The sequence below is a fragment of the Pomacea canaliculata genome, linkage group LG14 (assembly GCF_003073045.1).
Source record: "Pomacea canaliculata isolate SZHN2017 linkage group LG14, ASM307304v1, whole genome shotgun sequence".
Lineage (NCBI taxonomy): Eukaryota > Metazoa > Mollusca > Gastropoda > Architaenioglossa > Ampullariidae > Pomacea > Pomacea canaliculata.
Window position 1 is genome coordinate 14,782,269 of NC_037603.1, and position 15,715 is coordinate 14,797,983.

Genomic DNA, 15,715 nt, shown 5'->3' on the forward strand with positions numbered 1-15,715 from the left:
CCACCGGTGTTTGTAAAGAAAACAACGGAGTACAGTACAGCGGCGGAGGCGAGACAAAGGAGGATGTAAGAGGATGATGATAATAGGAGGTGACGCAAACGGCGAGGGAGACCGAACCAAGCTATGCTTCTCGTTTTGGATTTGTTATATTCAAATATGTTAACCGGGATGGGATTGGGTAACGATGCAGTACACACAGACAAGCATGAATATATTGTTTATACTGAAATAAAATATAAAATAAGTACACAAACACACCAACGCGTAGGTAGACATCAATTATGCTTAACTAATAAATGCAAACAAGTAAAAACATACAAAGGCATGCACACACACACACGCATGCAGATAAACACAAAGACACAGGTCAAGGGAGGACGAAGTGCGAAGGAGCCAAACTCCAAGGTAAGCGGATATGTCACGTGACCGGAGGGTCGTGCAGGGGTTACTTACAGGGCATCTGTGCCCTTGTCGCGAAAGACGAACTGAAGAGGAAGAAAGGAGGTATATACGCAATAATTCGAGCTCTGACAAGAGACTTAGTGTCATGGGGTGATGCACCTTGTGAGTCATTTGGGAGTCAAACGATCCTCGACACCTGAGTACGACCTCCACTGATAAACATGCGCACAAGGATTTTACTCACACGTGACACTGAATGGGCCACAATGATAAAAGCGATGAAACCTTAGTGTCAAGACCTTTAAACAGAATTGAGAACAGATTCTGTGCCAAGTAGTGACATACTTTAGAGCGTCTGAAGTTAATAAGGAGTAATGATAATAATCAACAATAATAATAAAGAAAGAAGCCGAGATGGATAGGTGGAGGAGGTGGATGGGGATTCCCCTCCTAGCATCTGCACCGGAAACAGATTCTGATTCTTTGACAGTGTAAGCACTTATGTAGGCAAACAGCGAATGTTTGTTCTCTGTAATCTGTATCTGTGTGGGCTTGGGTTCTGAAAAAAGATAGAGAGAAAAACGGGAAGAAGAGAGAGAGGGAAGATGTATGTAATAATATGTAGGAGAGACGGCTGTGTTTCATGCGGGGGAGATCGACTATAGAAAACCGTTTGTATTTGTAGAATTTTTTTAAAAGTGTGGTCTGGGAGGACTGACTGGCTGGCGCCGAGGTTTCTATCGTCAGTCACATCACCAGACCGTGAGAGCGCGAGCTGCCCACACCTGCCAATCGTTGTGGACATATTTGCTCATCGTTTTGATCGGTCCTGTCTAAACACCTCGCTTTGTCTCTGCAGCCTGATCGGTGTTGGAGGAGAGGCAAAAACACAACGCCTCCTCCGCGCGAATGTTTGTGACACGTTCGCTCTGCCGTGGGTGCAAACATTCGCTTGGCGAGGGTGTAAAAATAGCGAGCGTTCGCGGATACTGTTGGCGAGCGCTCTTCGCGTGCTACTCTGATGGAGGAGAACTTTGAGATGAGGATGAAACGTTTAAACGGCGATTAGGAGATGGTGGGTGGACTTAGGGATGATTAGAGGATGTGACTGGTCAAGGGTTAGTTTCGGAGTTTGAACGTCCAGCGATGTCAGCGCCACTACTACTACAACAAGTCCCGCTACAACAACCACCACCACCACCACCACTATTTACTAGCTTCCTTCCTACCCTCAGGTGACGCGACAGTTAACGTCTGTCACCAATACAGTGAGGGTTGGCTGCCCTGGGTTCGCATCTCGTCGTGGGCTCGATGTTTTTTTTTCTCTGCATGAGTATCATCCAACATTAATTTTCCTTCCTCTGAACTGTCATTTATTTTTTGTTTATAAAAAGCAATGCCCAATCACCAGCCCCACTCCCACCACCAGTTGAGCCCTGAGTCGGGTTATGGAGGTTTCCTCAGTAGTATCTACTGTAGTAAGTCATTAGCAGGCTCCCTGGAGTCAGACATTGGGAGGAAGAAGGGAAGGGGGGTCAAGGATGATGCTGAACCACATCAACATCGATCGTAGTAAAGATGAACGATGGCTGCTTTGTCATGTTGTCTCTCAGTCACTCTACTCACTGTGGGCAGACGGTCGTGTCCTGACTGATGCTCGAAACTCAGTCAACAATCTTTCATCATGTTTGAGATTTGCAGACGATGACAGAATTTTCTGTATTAAAGCTTAATGACCAAGTTAACAGGACTATCACACTTTCCTGTACATAAACATCAGCTTAAATGTTTCCTTTCTTCATTCTTTCATTCGCTGACTTACAATTTTGGTTTGAATCGTTCATTACATTATTAACGATTATCTTAATTACTCACTGTTAACGACTGATTGTGAAAGAAATTCTAATGAATGTTCCATCTCACATTACAGAAGAGTTATAGCCGCCTCCAACAAACTAACAGAACGCAAAGAAGGATGATAAGGTAAGAAAGGAGGAATAAACCCTCGACAGATGGCTGGCTAAGCCATTTTACGTGGTCAGGGAGGGTAAATCCCTGGGTTGTATTTAAATATGATAGTAACAATCGTGAAAGGTCAGGGTGGACCTGAAAAGGATGAAGTCAAATCCGTGGAGCAAGACTTTGCAGTTGAGACATGGCAATAGAAATTGGTGTTGAGAACTCTCAGAAGCAAAGGCAACGATAGAGGACACACACACACACTCACACACAAACTCTTTCTCTCTCTCTCTCTCTCACACACACACTCTTGTGATCCATCAGGATCAGTTCCATGGCTTGTGCCATATTTCTTGATAAAGAACAGAAGGCAGCCTGCAAGAGTTTCAGCCCATCCTCTTGAACACATTATTCTCAATCCCGGCTTACCATATCACCACGAGCTGTATTTCTATTTCCGGTATCAGTATCACCAGGTCAAAGCCTCCCTGACCCCTTCAGAGGCTTGAATATTTAAAATAAAAATCCGGGGTATTGTCTACTTGGAGCGTTTTGCCAGGAAACCAGTTCCAGAGCTTTTCTGGCACCAGGACTTCAAACCACTGGCGACTGCTTCACGACTGGACACTCTAAAGCTTTGAAGATTATCCGAGAGTCTAAAAGATAAATAAATAATTTCAGAACAGAATAAAATATAGAACAAAACCACAGCAGGTCAGTCTTTAGTTTCCCCCCATCATACTAATATACATACTCCATCTATATCACCTCGCGAAGTGTGTGGCCTGGAGATGACAAGGCGATGAAAGGAAGACAACAAAGCAGCGACCATAAAATGCAATGCTCATCCCTGGCTCCTGTAAAAACACATGATACCTGTCACTGTCTATCATCACCACCATCGTTGTTTGTATCAGTTTTTTTTCTCCTTTCTGTACCCCTTTCCACACCCACGCCACCCGAAAGTAACGCCTCCCTCCATTTTGTTGTTGTTTACTCCCACGCGAGAGGTCTGTGCCAGAGAAGTCTCATGTGGTTTGGTTTCTTGCGAATCAAGAACCGATCTGCAAGACAAAAAATGGAGAATAAAAACCGGGTAGGAAAACATCCAATGACAGTCAGAAGAGCTCTCACGTGACTTCCGACGTCAGCGAGACTGAGATCACAGGCCAGTCTACACCCTCGTAAAGTCCGCGGCAACAACACGAGCTGCAATAAGTACATCTTAAGAGCGGAAAGAAAACAAAACGAGGAAAAAAGACAAGCAGGCAACAAACAAAGATGGAAAGCAATCGGCGAGGGAGAAAGGAAAACAAACAAACAAACGAGCACAACACGGCCACAAAGGTAATGATCAAAGCGAAAACTGGATCCGCGAAGCAATCGTATTGAGCCAACATTGACATGTAATATGTATGTGTATGTTTGAGTGTTTGTTTGTGTGTGTTTTGTGATAGATAAGGGAGAAAGGTCTCTTCATGTTCTGAAGATAACATAAACCGTTGTAAACACACCCACCCACACGCGCTCGCACACACTTTCTCCTTCTCTAACTCATTGATACACAATATAAACTGTACAAATATAAGATATTAAATTGACATTTTAAATTAATTAATAACATTACCTCCTTTCTGGATAAATACTCTTCTATTTACAGCCTACATCTCCATTTTAAAACCTACATCACTACATCACAGGTGATGTTTTATAGTTTGAAGACAACAACCGCAGATGACTGAGGGAAGCCATTGCATCATGAACCAACGGACGATCAAAATGGCTTCGTGCAGTCCATGGATGAACACAACGATCGTTATTTGCATCGTCTGTTCGTTGAAGTTTATCTCGGTGATGATATGGATTCGCCCACCCTGGAGCCTTTGTTGTCTATGAGAGCTTTGAACTCCCACCCGAGGGACAGGAGGAATAACATTAGTTTGTGAAGTGTGTCATCTCTCTCTTTCTATCTTTGTGGGTGAGGTTACTTTGCTAGGGATGGTGCAGTGTGCAAGGGGGCGTAACTTGGAAGGAAAGGGCAATAATTTCATTTTACGCACGGTTGGAGGAGCACAGGCTGAAAATTTTGCCTTTTAGTTTAAACTTAAATTTCCAGTGTCAGAGAAGTTATTTTTATTTGATTTTTCGAGATTTTTCCTTGAGATTTTATGTTCGAGGTATTAATAAGTGACATGAAATGATTTTGTGAGCATGATATCTGTCAGAAGTCGGGTATTCACTCTGTTTAATTAATTTACTGATGCCATGTCACAATGCCATACATCATAAGTCACCACGGTAGTGTGCCGAGCGACGATGGAAGAGTTCTTCTAAAAAGAACTAACCTCCTAACAAGATTAATTAATTAGAAAACAAAGACGTCAAAGAAAGAGGTTAAAAAAATTAAAGAAATAAATAAATAAACCGAGAAAGAAAAAAGATTTAAAGAAAACAACTGTACTTGAGTTCATCCAGTGTGTTTATGCTGACAAGTAAACAAACACATAAACAAACAAACGAGCAATATAATCATGATTTTCTTTGTATACAAAGTCAAAGCTGTAGAGTGTGTATGCTGGAAGACATTTCCCTCCGAGAACACAAAAAGTGTGGGGCTCTCTGGTGGAGTTAAGGAGCCATCACGATGGCCAAACACGCAAAAAGCCAGTTGATAGGAGGTTGTAAATACCGGGATTGTGTTACTGATGTCGTCCTCAGTCCTCGGCCAATAGTCTCGTTCTTTAAACACCAATGCCACCCACAACTCCTTGTGTGGGCGGGTGTATGGGAGGACATGTAGACTTTCCAGTCAATAAGGAATGCTTCCATCTGATAAAGATAGAACCCAAGACACGATCGTGGGTGGAGATATCGAGAAGATTAAAAAAAAAAAAAAAAGCAGACACAAAATTTATACTTTCTAGAGAAATCACTATTCATTGTTTTTGCTTACATTTCGTCATTTTCATCTAATCGTTAACATTCTTTTCTCTGTCACCAACCAGCTTGTTTACAAGTAGTAAAGAGCTTCTTTCTTTTCTTTCTTTTGTCATTCTTTCCTTTATTTTGTTCTTGCTTCTTTTCCGTTCTCTCGACAGCTTTTCACGAGGAATGACCTGATTCCATTGACCAGCCGACATATTGTCCTGGTCTGACATTTCCAGACAACGGTTCCAGCGTCAAGTTTCTCTCTAAACAAATGTCTTCTTTCAAATCTCTTCTCCTCATATTCCACCATTTTCTACAGACCCTCCGTATGATCAACAAACACGAGAAGTCACGTGGTAGCTAATTTTGGATTTTGATGCTGCCTTCTCCATAAAGTTCCTTTTAAAAGTTTTGTTTTCAAGTCCGTTTCTGCTTTACACAACCCTGTCTTTCAAGTGTTATTTTTCTCCTGTTATATTCCTTCTCTTCTTGCCTTTATTTGTTTCCATCGTCAAAGATGTTTCCCATTGAGTAGTTTCCGAAAAAAACACAGAACAAACAAAAATACCGAGGACTTAAGGTTTGTCTGTCGTGTGTTTACAAGAGTCTGAGATGTTGAACAAATGTGAGAGAAAGGAACTGCAGTTACAACGGAGATTGTTGATTTGTTCGACCATTACCACGGCTGCAAGTTCGTGAAAAGTTCCGGAAACCATGGTTACGAGAAACTTTAGAGTCGTGACTCGTGACACAAGGAAGTGTTACGAGACTGGGACGTCCAGGAGATGCTTGGGAGTGTCATAGAAATCAGACCATGATGTCCATAGTGTCAGAGAAATCAGACCATGATGCAAAGCATAGTGTCAGAGAAATCAGACCATGATGTCCATAGTGTCAGAGAAATCAGACCATGATGCAAAGCATAGTGTCAGAGAAATCAGACCATGATGTCCATAGTGTCACAGAAATCAGACCATGATGTCCATTGACCTTTTCGTAATGAGGTGCGCGAAAAGATATGCGCAGACGAAAGTATGGACCGCTACTTCCTGTTCAAGTATTTCGAAGATGGTTGAAACGCAAACGTCAAACACCTCCTTAGATTACTGTCGAAAGTTGCAGCGTGTTGCTTATATTTCGTTCGGAAATATCGAGGCATTTAGTTCCAGAGGCTCGGCAAAACGCGACCATGACAGTGGATACATCTATTTTGCCGAGAAATATTTATTCAACGTGCGGGGTAAGTAGAAAAGCCAGGTTGTGAATGTGCGATTGTGATCGCAGCTTATTGTCTGAATGTGCGATTGACTATATTAGTCTTATACAATATAGTTGCAAAAAAATAAGTATATTTTTATATAAATATATTATAACATATACTGAGGTAGATCTTGATGAGAGAGCAAAACAATTTTAAGTAGTGGAGGTGAAAACTTGCATTGTTTACATTTTCGGTAACTGTATCTATCCAGGTATTTACGTGCTTTCTTTTGTTTTTATATGAGGTATATTATTGTTTGTATCTGATCCTGGTATGCTTTTCTGTTTTACTATGCACATTTATTACATTAAAAAAAAAATAGTTGCACCGAATCCATACGACGATGGTTGCCGAGCAACATCTCGGTGCTACAGATCGTACACGAAATCAGGAATTCCCCACACACTTGAAGTTAGTGAGTGACGGATTACATTTTCTTCTCACCAAAGTAAGCTAAAATTATTGTTGAAAAGGCATAGTGAAAATATAAGTTAATAGAGGGGGGAGAGAGAGTATAATAATCATTCTTTTCCCAGTGCAGAATTTTTTGTTTATGTAGTCGTGCAATGAAGTTACATTTATAATAATGATAATCATGAATATTTAGTACACACATACCTCCTACTGATAGAGGAACTAATGACATTTGCAAAGTATCTACACGCAAAAAGAGACATTCAACATTTATTTATTCCTGAAAGGGCGTGCAAAAGATAAATTTCTTTATTTGCATATTCCACAAGAAATGGTTTTAGAGCAGATTGTTCCATTTGGAGTAGAATGAGCAGTAAATATCAAGTGGATACCACTGTGCTTTCAAGACAAATTATTCTTGTTCATCAAGTAATAAATAACATCTTTTAAAATTTAATGTTGTCATGATTATTACAACATTGTAGTCCACAGCATTATTTCCATTTGCCTTAAGCAAGAAGCAGACTTCCATGGTATTAACAAAATATGGAAAATATCGAAGGGGAAGGGCTCATCAACAGAAACTGCACGATAACTTTGTCATAAATATAAATGAATCAGAGGCATTTTCTGAATCAGATTGTCATGTCAGGAGAAATTCCTTCTTTATCAGAAGAAAAAGAAGGACCTTTTCAACTCACTCAAAGTTTGTTTTCCAAATTGTCATGTATTATTTATTATTAGATACACTTTATTTTAAAAGTGGAAAGTACATTCAACATGTGTACAGTCATCTTTATTTATCACATTTTCTTTTATATACTCATAGATACAGTTTATGATGAAACCCTTTTGAGGGAAAGTTTTGGCAACAAACCAAATACCCTTTTGCACTAGAGCACAGTTTTGGCTGTCCTTTTTATGTGACTCATGGATTTAAAAAGTTGCATGTTGATATTAAACAATAATTTTGTAGGATCATCATTAGCATTTATATGGGTAAGGGTGGTGTCATAAACAATGGAGAATGTGTGCCTGCTTTAAAAGAATTTTTTTCTTTTTAATTACTATTGTATATTCTCTTTTAAAGTGGTAGGTATAGCCCAAGATCCACATGTGCAATTATTCTTTATGGAGTTTAATTTTTTTTTTTTTTGCAGATCACTCAGCAAGAATCTTTTCAGATAGAAAGGGACACAAGGCTGCAGTCAAATATTTTTAATGTGTTATAATTTGGAAATCCGGTATAAAACTCTATTTTTCCATCATCTTGTGAAAAACGTTCTAACCCAAAGTTTTCGATTTTTCTGCTGCTCTCCATTTGCAAATGATGTTCTAATTGTTGTATCCTCTCTTGAAGAACTTTTTTACTTTATTCTCTTCTTTTTGCCAAGGAGAGCTGCTCTTCAACAGAAGGGTTGTCTGCTGTTACAGACTCTGCAGCTGCTGTTGCCGGCTCTGTCTCTGCCATTGCAGGCTCTGTTGTGGGCTTAGCATCCCCATTTTTGCTGATAAGAAAAAACATTTTACCACATGAAATGGCTGATTTGGCACAGCTCACTTAACATTGACAGGGATTAACCCCTTTTGCTATTTGAGGGTTTGATGTGACAAAAGGAGGTTAACTGAAAATATGTTTTGACACCTGTCGATAGTCAAAGTGTCTAAATAATAATGACACAATTGATGTTCTTGTTCTTTGTTTATGTTATTAAATATTTTTAGCAATGAAAAAATTAAATTTGATAATAAAAGTCACTTTGCATTTATCTTTTGTATTTCTATATGTGATTTGAACAATGATCTCCACGCACTACACATCTGATCCTATTATGTATACATCTTGAAAATACACGTTCTGATGTAGTGTAACGAGAATAGGTAATAATGAATGGACTGAAAGGACAACAAAATTCTGACAATTGTGGCAAAGTTGTATGCTAAAATAAAAAAAAAGACCCAGAAGGAAAAGCAATTAACAAAGATCTCACAAAGTAAATTAGTAAAATGACACAAATGTTGTGATGCCTGGCCCTAAATGCTCTAAAATGATGCATCACATGAACAGCTTGTGAGAGGAAAGTCAAAGCTGAAAGTTCTCAACTAATTTTATTTCTAACTGAACAGGATCAGAATGTGCTTAAAAGAACCATTACTTCTATCTAAAGTTATGTTTGACCAACTATAATTTGTTGACATTTCTTATGCTCAACACAATATCCTCTATAAAGAAAAAAAATATTACTTAATCATACTCTGTTTTTATTGAGATCATCCACTAATACAATGCAACTAAAGTGAGTTTACCTCTGATTGGTGTTGATATTTGCTAGTGACAGGGGATGGCTAACTGCCAGCTGCTTTCTCTCTTTCCCAAGCTGAAAGTTGTTTAATGTAAACAAGCTTGGTACAGCATCTGGCTTTAGTCTCCTTTGCTTTCCTTTTAAGGGTAAAAGGCGAAAATCTTCTGGCACAAAGTGCCTGCTACACACCTTTGTCCACCTTCCTATCTGAGAAAAAAAAATTAATGAATTGTTATTTTCATAAACATTTACCAAAACACATGTAAGTGCATTGCACTTATGATTTTGCCTTTCTTATAGCAATATGCAGAAGTTCACTTTAACTTAATACAAATAATATTGGTAATATATGTTCACCTTTCTCAGCATTTCAATATAACAGTACTTTAATAATATGTACTCCCTTAGAAAATGTATGTTGGTATGCGCGATAACGTTTTCGGTAATACAAAATAGCTATGCCCATATGCAGTAAGTTAAGATTACGAAAACAACAATTATTCTAAAATGAGAACTTTAAATCTTTAGACTGGCTAACGATGGTTAAAATGGAATGAAGAAAAAGTGATACAGCGAGTGAAGAAAACGATTAATAGTGATTAGAATTCGATCACGCTTACCCGAAAAGAGGGGTCCTTCGTCTCTTCAAATTCTTACAAGCCAAAGCTTCTTCATTTGCTCATCCTTTGAAATTTCATGGAAGGACAATGTTGGACATTTATAGGCCTTAACTGTACATTGAGGTACACAGCAAATTCGATTATCATTTTTATTTGTAAGAGCTCCCATGCTTGAAGAATGCTACGAGTATAAACAGCAGACAGCAAAACCGGAAATAGCCTCACATACTTGCTGGGTGAAGGTCGTAACGTTCTGGGTGAAGGTCGTATGCATGCATAATTCTCCGAAATAGCGGATAGTGTCATAGAAATCAGACCATGATGTCCATAGTGTCACAGAAATCAGACCATGATGTCCATAGTGTCATAGAAATCAGACCATGATGTCCATAGTGTCATAGAAATCAGACCATGATGTCCATAGTGTCATAGAAATCAGACCATGATGTCCATAGTGTCATAGAAATCAGACCATGATGTCCATAGTGTCAGAGAAATCAGACCATGATGTCCATAGTGTCATAGAAATCAGACCATGATGTCCATAGTGTCACAGAAATCAGACCATGATGTCCATAGTGTCATAGAAATCAGACCATGATGTCCATAGTGTCATAGAAATCAGACCATGATGTCCATAGTGTCAGAGAAATCAGACCATGATGCAAAGCATAGTGTCAGAGAAATCAGACCATGATGTCCATAGTGTCACAGAAATCAGACCATGATGCAAAGCATAGTGTCAGAGAAATCAGACCATGATGTCCATAGTGTCAGAGAAATCAGACCATGATGTCCATAGTGTCATAGAAATCAGACCATGATGTCCATAGTGTCACAGAAATCAGACCATGATGTCCATAGTGTCATAGAAATCAGACCATGATGTCCATAGTGTCATAGAAATCAGACCATGATGTCCATAGTGTCACAGAAATCAGACCATGATGTCCATAGTGTCACAAAAATCAGACCATGATGTCCAAAGTGTCATAGAAATCAGACCATGATGTCCATAGTGTCACAAAAATCAGACCATGATGTCCACAGTGTCATAGAAATCAGACCATGATGCAAAGCATGGTGTCACGAGAACCGGACATGCGCAGACACATCGTGGAGACTTGTCACAAGAGTAGGATACAAGACTACCAATCCTGTAACATCTACTACAGAATACATAATTCGATGGTGAATGGTGAAGAAAGAAGGAATAAAAAATGTAATATGAAGATACATCAAGGAAGGAATTGATTTAAATGAATTAAAAGAAATTATTCTTGCCATTAGGGGTAAACACAACATAAAACAGATAGGTCTACTCTTACTTTTTGTTTATCTTTCTTCTCTCTATCTCTCTTCCCTCCAGCTACTCCCTCCTCCATTTATCCTCCTCCATCAGCGTAAATATCACGTGACATTTAAAAGCAAGGTGAAAAGTGGGAATGGGGTATCCTACCATCCAGATCGTTCACCTAAGTTTAACTATGCTCGAGGCAAAGTCCCGTTCAAACAAGAAAACATCGGAGTAACATCCGCGACTTTGGAGTAAACAATTCAATAATCACAAAATTATCTGCGACATCAACCGAAATGACAAAGACATCGTCGCCTTTGATTCTGCAAGCTAGCTCTGCGACTTCCCTATTTTCTCCCGCAGAAGTCTTCTATTATTGGCTCACTTAAGAAAGACGAGGAGCAGCGAGGGTTTGAGTGTTCTTTCTCAATGCATCGTTAAGGAGGGACAAATAATTACAGTCTTACGTAATACGACCAATCGCCGAGCTGCAAATTTGCGTTTACGCCCATAACTTCCGGTGTGTGTCTCCTTCTCTAACGACTTTTTACTTTTTTGTTTTCTGGAGCATCTTCTACCAACGCGAAAATCGATGCCATCTTGGGTTGGTGACGTCATCAGGTGGAGACTACCCGAGACATTGCCGTCTTTGGAGTGTGGGAACCGTCGTCCTCGCAGAATCGCGACTATTTTTGGTCTGGCAGACGAGAGCTTACGTCACGAACAAGGGGAGAAAAGAAAAACTTCCCATAGACCGCCATTAGGGTGACGTCACAACATGAACATCAGATATTTTCTGCTGTAAGATGTTTTGTTTACGACTCTGAAAAGCATCCAGCGATGGTGGTATTTACTGTGCAGTCTACCCGGTGTGTGAAATGCTCGATGCTCTTCGCCATACCAACCTCCCCTCGACATTAAAAAAAAAAAAAACGAATTAGAACATTTTACGAAGCCATTATTTGTTCTAAATATTGAATCCTGCTGAGTAGTTTTTAATCCTGTTGCAATTAATAATTCACGCTCGCACCTTACCTTCTGGTCGGGTGTCATTGATCCACAAGATATTTGTAACTGTAAACAGTTTCCCAGACGAAATACTCGGTTCAGGAAGGCGCTCTCCAGCAAACAAGTTATGAAAAATGTCGTAAAAATATAAAAAGACAAAGAAAACACTCGCCTACACAAATAATAAATAAACATTATTTTATATCTTTCATTGCGCAGTGTATTGAAATAAATGTTTATTTCAGTGAAGAGCAAGGGAATAAATAATGTCGTGAAAACTTTTATGTAAGAAGTATTAAATATTAAAAGTTTTTCTCTTATATTTAGTAACACAAATTGAAATCTGGGTTTAATACCAGGAGGAAGGTGGGAGTGGGAGAGGAGGGAAGAGGCATTGAGATGTCTGGTGACATTCTGGGTGTTGATGAGACATGAAGGAAGCACTAAAGTAGTATAAAGACAGTGTTTACTGTAGAAGGACCTAAGCTCTGGGGTAGCTTTGGTGACGGCATTGACCATCTGTTCTCCCTCGCTTCTTTCCTTTTTAATTGGATTTGTTGTTGTTGTTGTTGTTGTTGTTGTTGTTGTTGTTGTTGTTGCATGAGTATTTTATTCTGTTATTCTGAGAAAAAAAAGATTACAACTATACAAGCTGCAATTGTCAGGCGCACACAGGCTTGCAGATTTGAAGATAGTCTTCCTACCCTTTGCCAACTGGCAATGAAAAACAAAGGATATCAGTCAAATGATGTCCATTGTCACAAAGATAGACCACATAAGCTACAGAGTATTTCTGCATTCTGTTCCCTAAGCACATTATGACATGGGAGTGAAACAGCGTTCTCCTTTTGTCCGGTAAAAATAGTAACGACTGTGCCAAGTCAAGAAACGAACTGAGTGCCTTTAGGTTCAAATGACACAGAGCTAGACTCCGCTAGTCTTTGTATCAGACATAAATGGAGTGTAATGGTCAACCTGTGGATTAGCTCGTTCCTAAATAGGATATCCGTCAGACAGAAACACTAGCCACGACCTCAGCAATATCAAAGCTTTGATATCTTCACTCAGGTGTGACATCTTAATATCTATAAATAGATCACACTTCGTCTCGTGTAATACTTCTCAGGTGACAGAGGGAAAGTGTTATATTGTTATCAAGCATGCACACACACATCCCGGCACGCACACCAACACACAAAAGACTAGACCTGCAATAACAGCCTTGTAACAATACTTCTTTCAAACATTTACTCAAACTTAAGGTGACATGTCAAAAAAAAAAAAACGTCACAAAGGGTTGGGTTGTCCACTCAACTCCCCACTAGTGCAGGTAAGTGTCTTGATACACGTAGGTAAAGCTGAGGACACTACTGCGCAGGTGAGTGCTACCTGTGCAGGGACATCAAGTGCACAGTATGTCGAGATAAGCTCGACTGTCGCCACAGGACGACTTGTCAGGTCTCGTTCATAGACAGGATAGGTATAATAAATCCTTAGCTTTACCTACAAAAGAGCTCTGTCCTCGGGTAGACAGTGTAGGGTCTTTGGGTAGAAGGTCTATCAGGAGTTACCTGCTGTGTTTGACACTCTTCTGGGGCCGAAGCTATGAAGCGAGAGAAAATCATTTTCTCGGGGCAAATGAGGAATTTAAGGAAAAGCGTTTCGTTTCCGAAGTTAGATAAAAGGTGTCCACACCCTGCGGACACTATTTATTTTCTTTCTTCCTTTGCCATAGGTTTTCGACTATGGAGCTAGCAGTAGAATAACATCAGTGGGGTTGGGACCCCGATTTATAATTTCGGAAACAAGAGGATTGTTTTGAATCCTGCCAAAGTCGGAGATTTATCCTGGCTTTGTAACTACGGCCTTTGTACCTGGTCAACCGCGTGACCGTCTTGCTGATGGTTACTGGAGTATACAGGTGTAGGTAATCACTAGACCATAGTGAATACTGACAGGACACTACATGTCATAACGGCGAGACAGGCAGACAGACAGACAGGCAGGCAGACAGACAGACAGACAGACAGACAGACAGACAGACAGACAGACAGACAGGGAGGCAGGCAGACAGACAGACAGACAGACATGGAGACAGGCAGACAAGCAGCGCCTGTGCAAATGTCTCAAGCCATGGGTAAGGACTGTGACCTACCCTTTACAGAGTTTGTAAGAACAACATTGTCTAGTCTGTAACTTATTTTGGGCCAAAGAGTTTATCAATCCTCAACAACAAGTCTTACAAAAGTATCACATGATTTAACGACCCTCAGGACATAATAATCACACTAATGATCACACACACACCTCAACGACCTTACTGGTCGAAACAAAACAATTCATCAACGCTTCCTACACAGTAAGTTGATACAGAACAATACCTAATAATCACACACCCTCCTGCAGTCTCACTGGCAACTTCTCCCTGTCACTCATCTCCTTGTAGACGAGCGCGTTCATCACATCAACGGTCGTTACAACCTTTGTCCAACGCAGCAAACACGTGACCTTTGAACTACGGACTGTTGACGTGGATATGGCGGTACGGGTCGCCGTTGTCGTCTGCTACGTGCTTGAGTGAAGGGCATTTCACAACTACATATATTTTGACTCCTGTTGACGGATTGGATTCCGGAACGAGTCGAGCGGTCCCCGGGTGGTTATTTCTGACTCGCCCTACTTTACCTGTCATCTCGACCTTTAGGGAACGGTAAACAGTTATCACACCATGGCCTGTTGATTACCTAGGGTTTAGTGTACACACAGGCACCAGTATATATGTGAAAAATAAGAGGCAGTCTATTAGTCTGCTTACGAGCCAAACCTCTGATGGAGATATTTGGATGACAAGAGAAAAATAACTTTCAGCCGATCCGAGATAAACAAATAAAACAGAGGAAAGAAAAACTTGAACTAATCATATTGTAGAGACTTTTGTTTGTCTGTTTTTGTGTCTTCCTCTTCATGTGTGTGTGTGGGAATGAGTCTTATCTTTCGTAATAATAAACATATACATCTGCCAAGTCTTTTGCTCTTATGTATTAGCCTTCGGTTGGAATATACTTATAGTGTCGAAAACTGACTTACCTACATGTCTGTTCGGTGTGAACTTGTTCTTACATGTCCCACACACCTTCAAAATGACTGCCTTGGAAGTTACTGTCCAGAACAAACGACACCCGTTATTTTAATTCCACAAACACACCGCTATTCCACTCCGAGCACCTGAAAACTCGAGCACTGACGAGGACCTGGCAGGTTCACATCTGTCAACTGAATGCTACGACCCGGGTGGTGCAAAATTGGCGATGGTCCAAAGGTAAGTATTGTAAACCCACAACAAGTACTCGCTGGTTGGGATTATTTCTATGTGATAACGACTGTCGAGTTCAGGGAATGAAAGAAAGAATGAAATAAAGTAAAGACAAGAAAAAAAGAGAAAGAAAGAAAGGAAGAAAGAAAGTTTCAGACACAGATTAAATCAACCGTAACGAATGAATACATTTTTCTGAATACTATGTTT

The 15,715-nt window shown here is 40.0% G+C and overlaps 1 protein-coding gene across 3 annotated transcripts in view; it reads right to left on the reverse strand.

Moving 5' to 3' along the window:
- Positions 1-15,492, reverse strand: part of LOC112555042 (tumor necrosis factor ligand superfamily member 10-like) — a 74,966-nt gene extending 59,474 nt beyond the window's left edge. For 2 of the 3 annotated variants that reach the window (XM_025223184.1, XM_025223183.1), the window contains exon 1: positions 15,280-15,492. The gene's annotated coding sequence lies outside the window, so the exon portion shown is untranslated. The remainder of the gene's footprint in view (positions 1-15,279) is intronic. The other variant, XM_025223185.1, reaches the window with a different exon arrangement.
- Between the last annotated feature and the right edge of the window lie 223 nt (positions 15,493-15,715).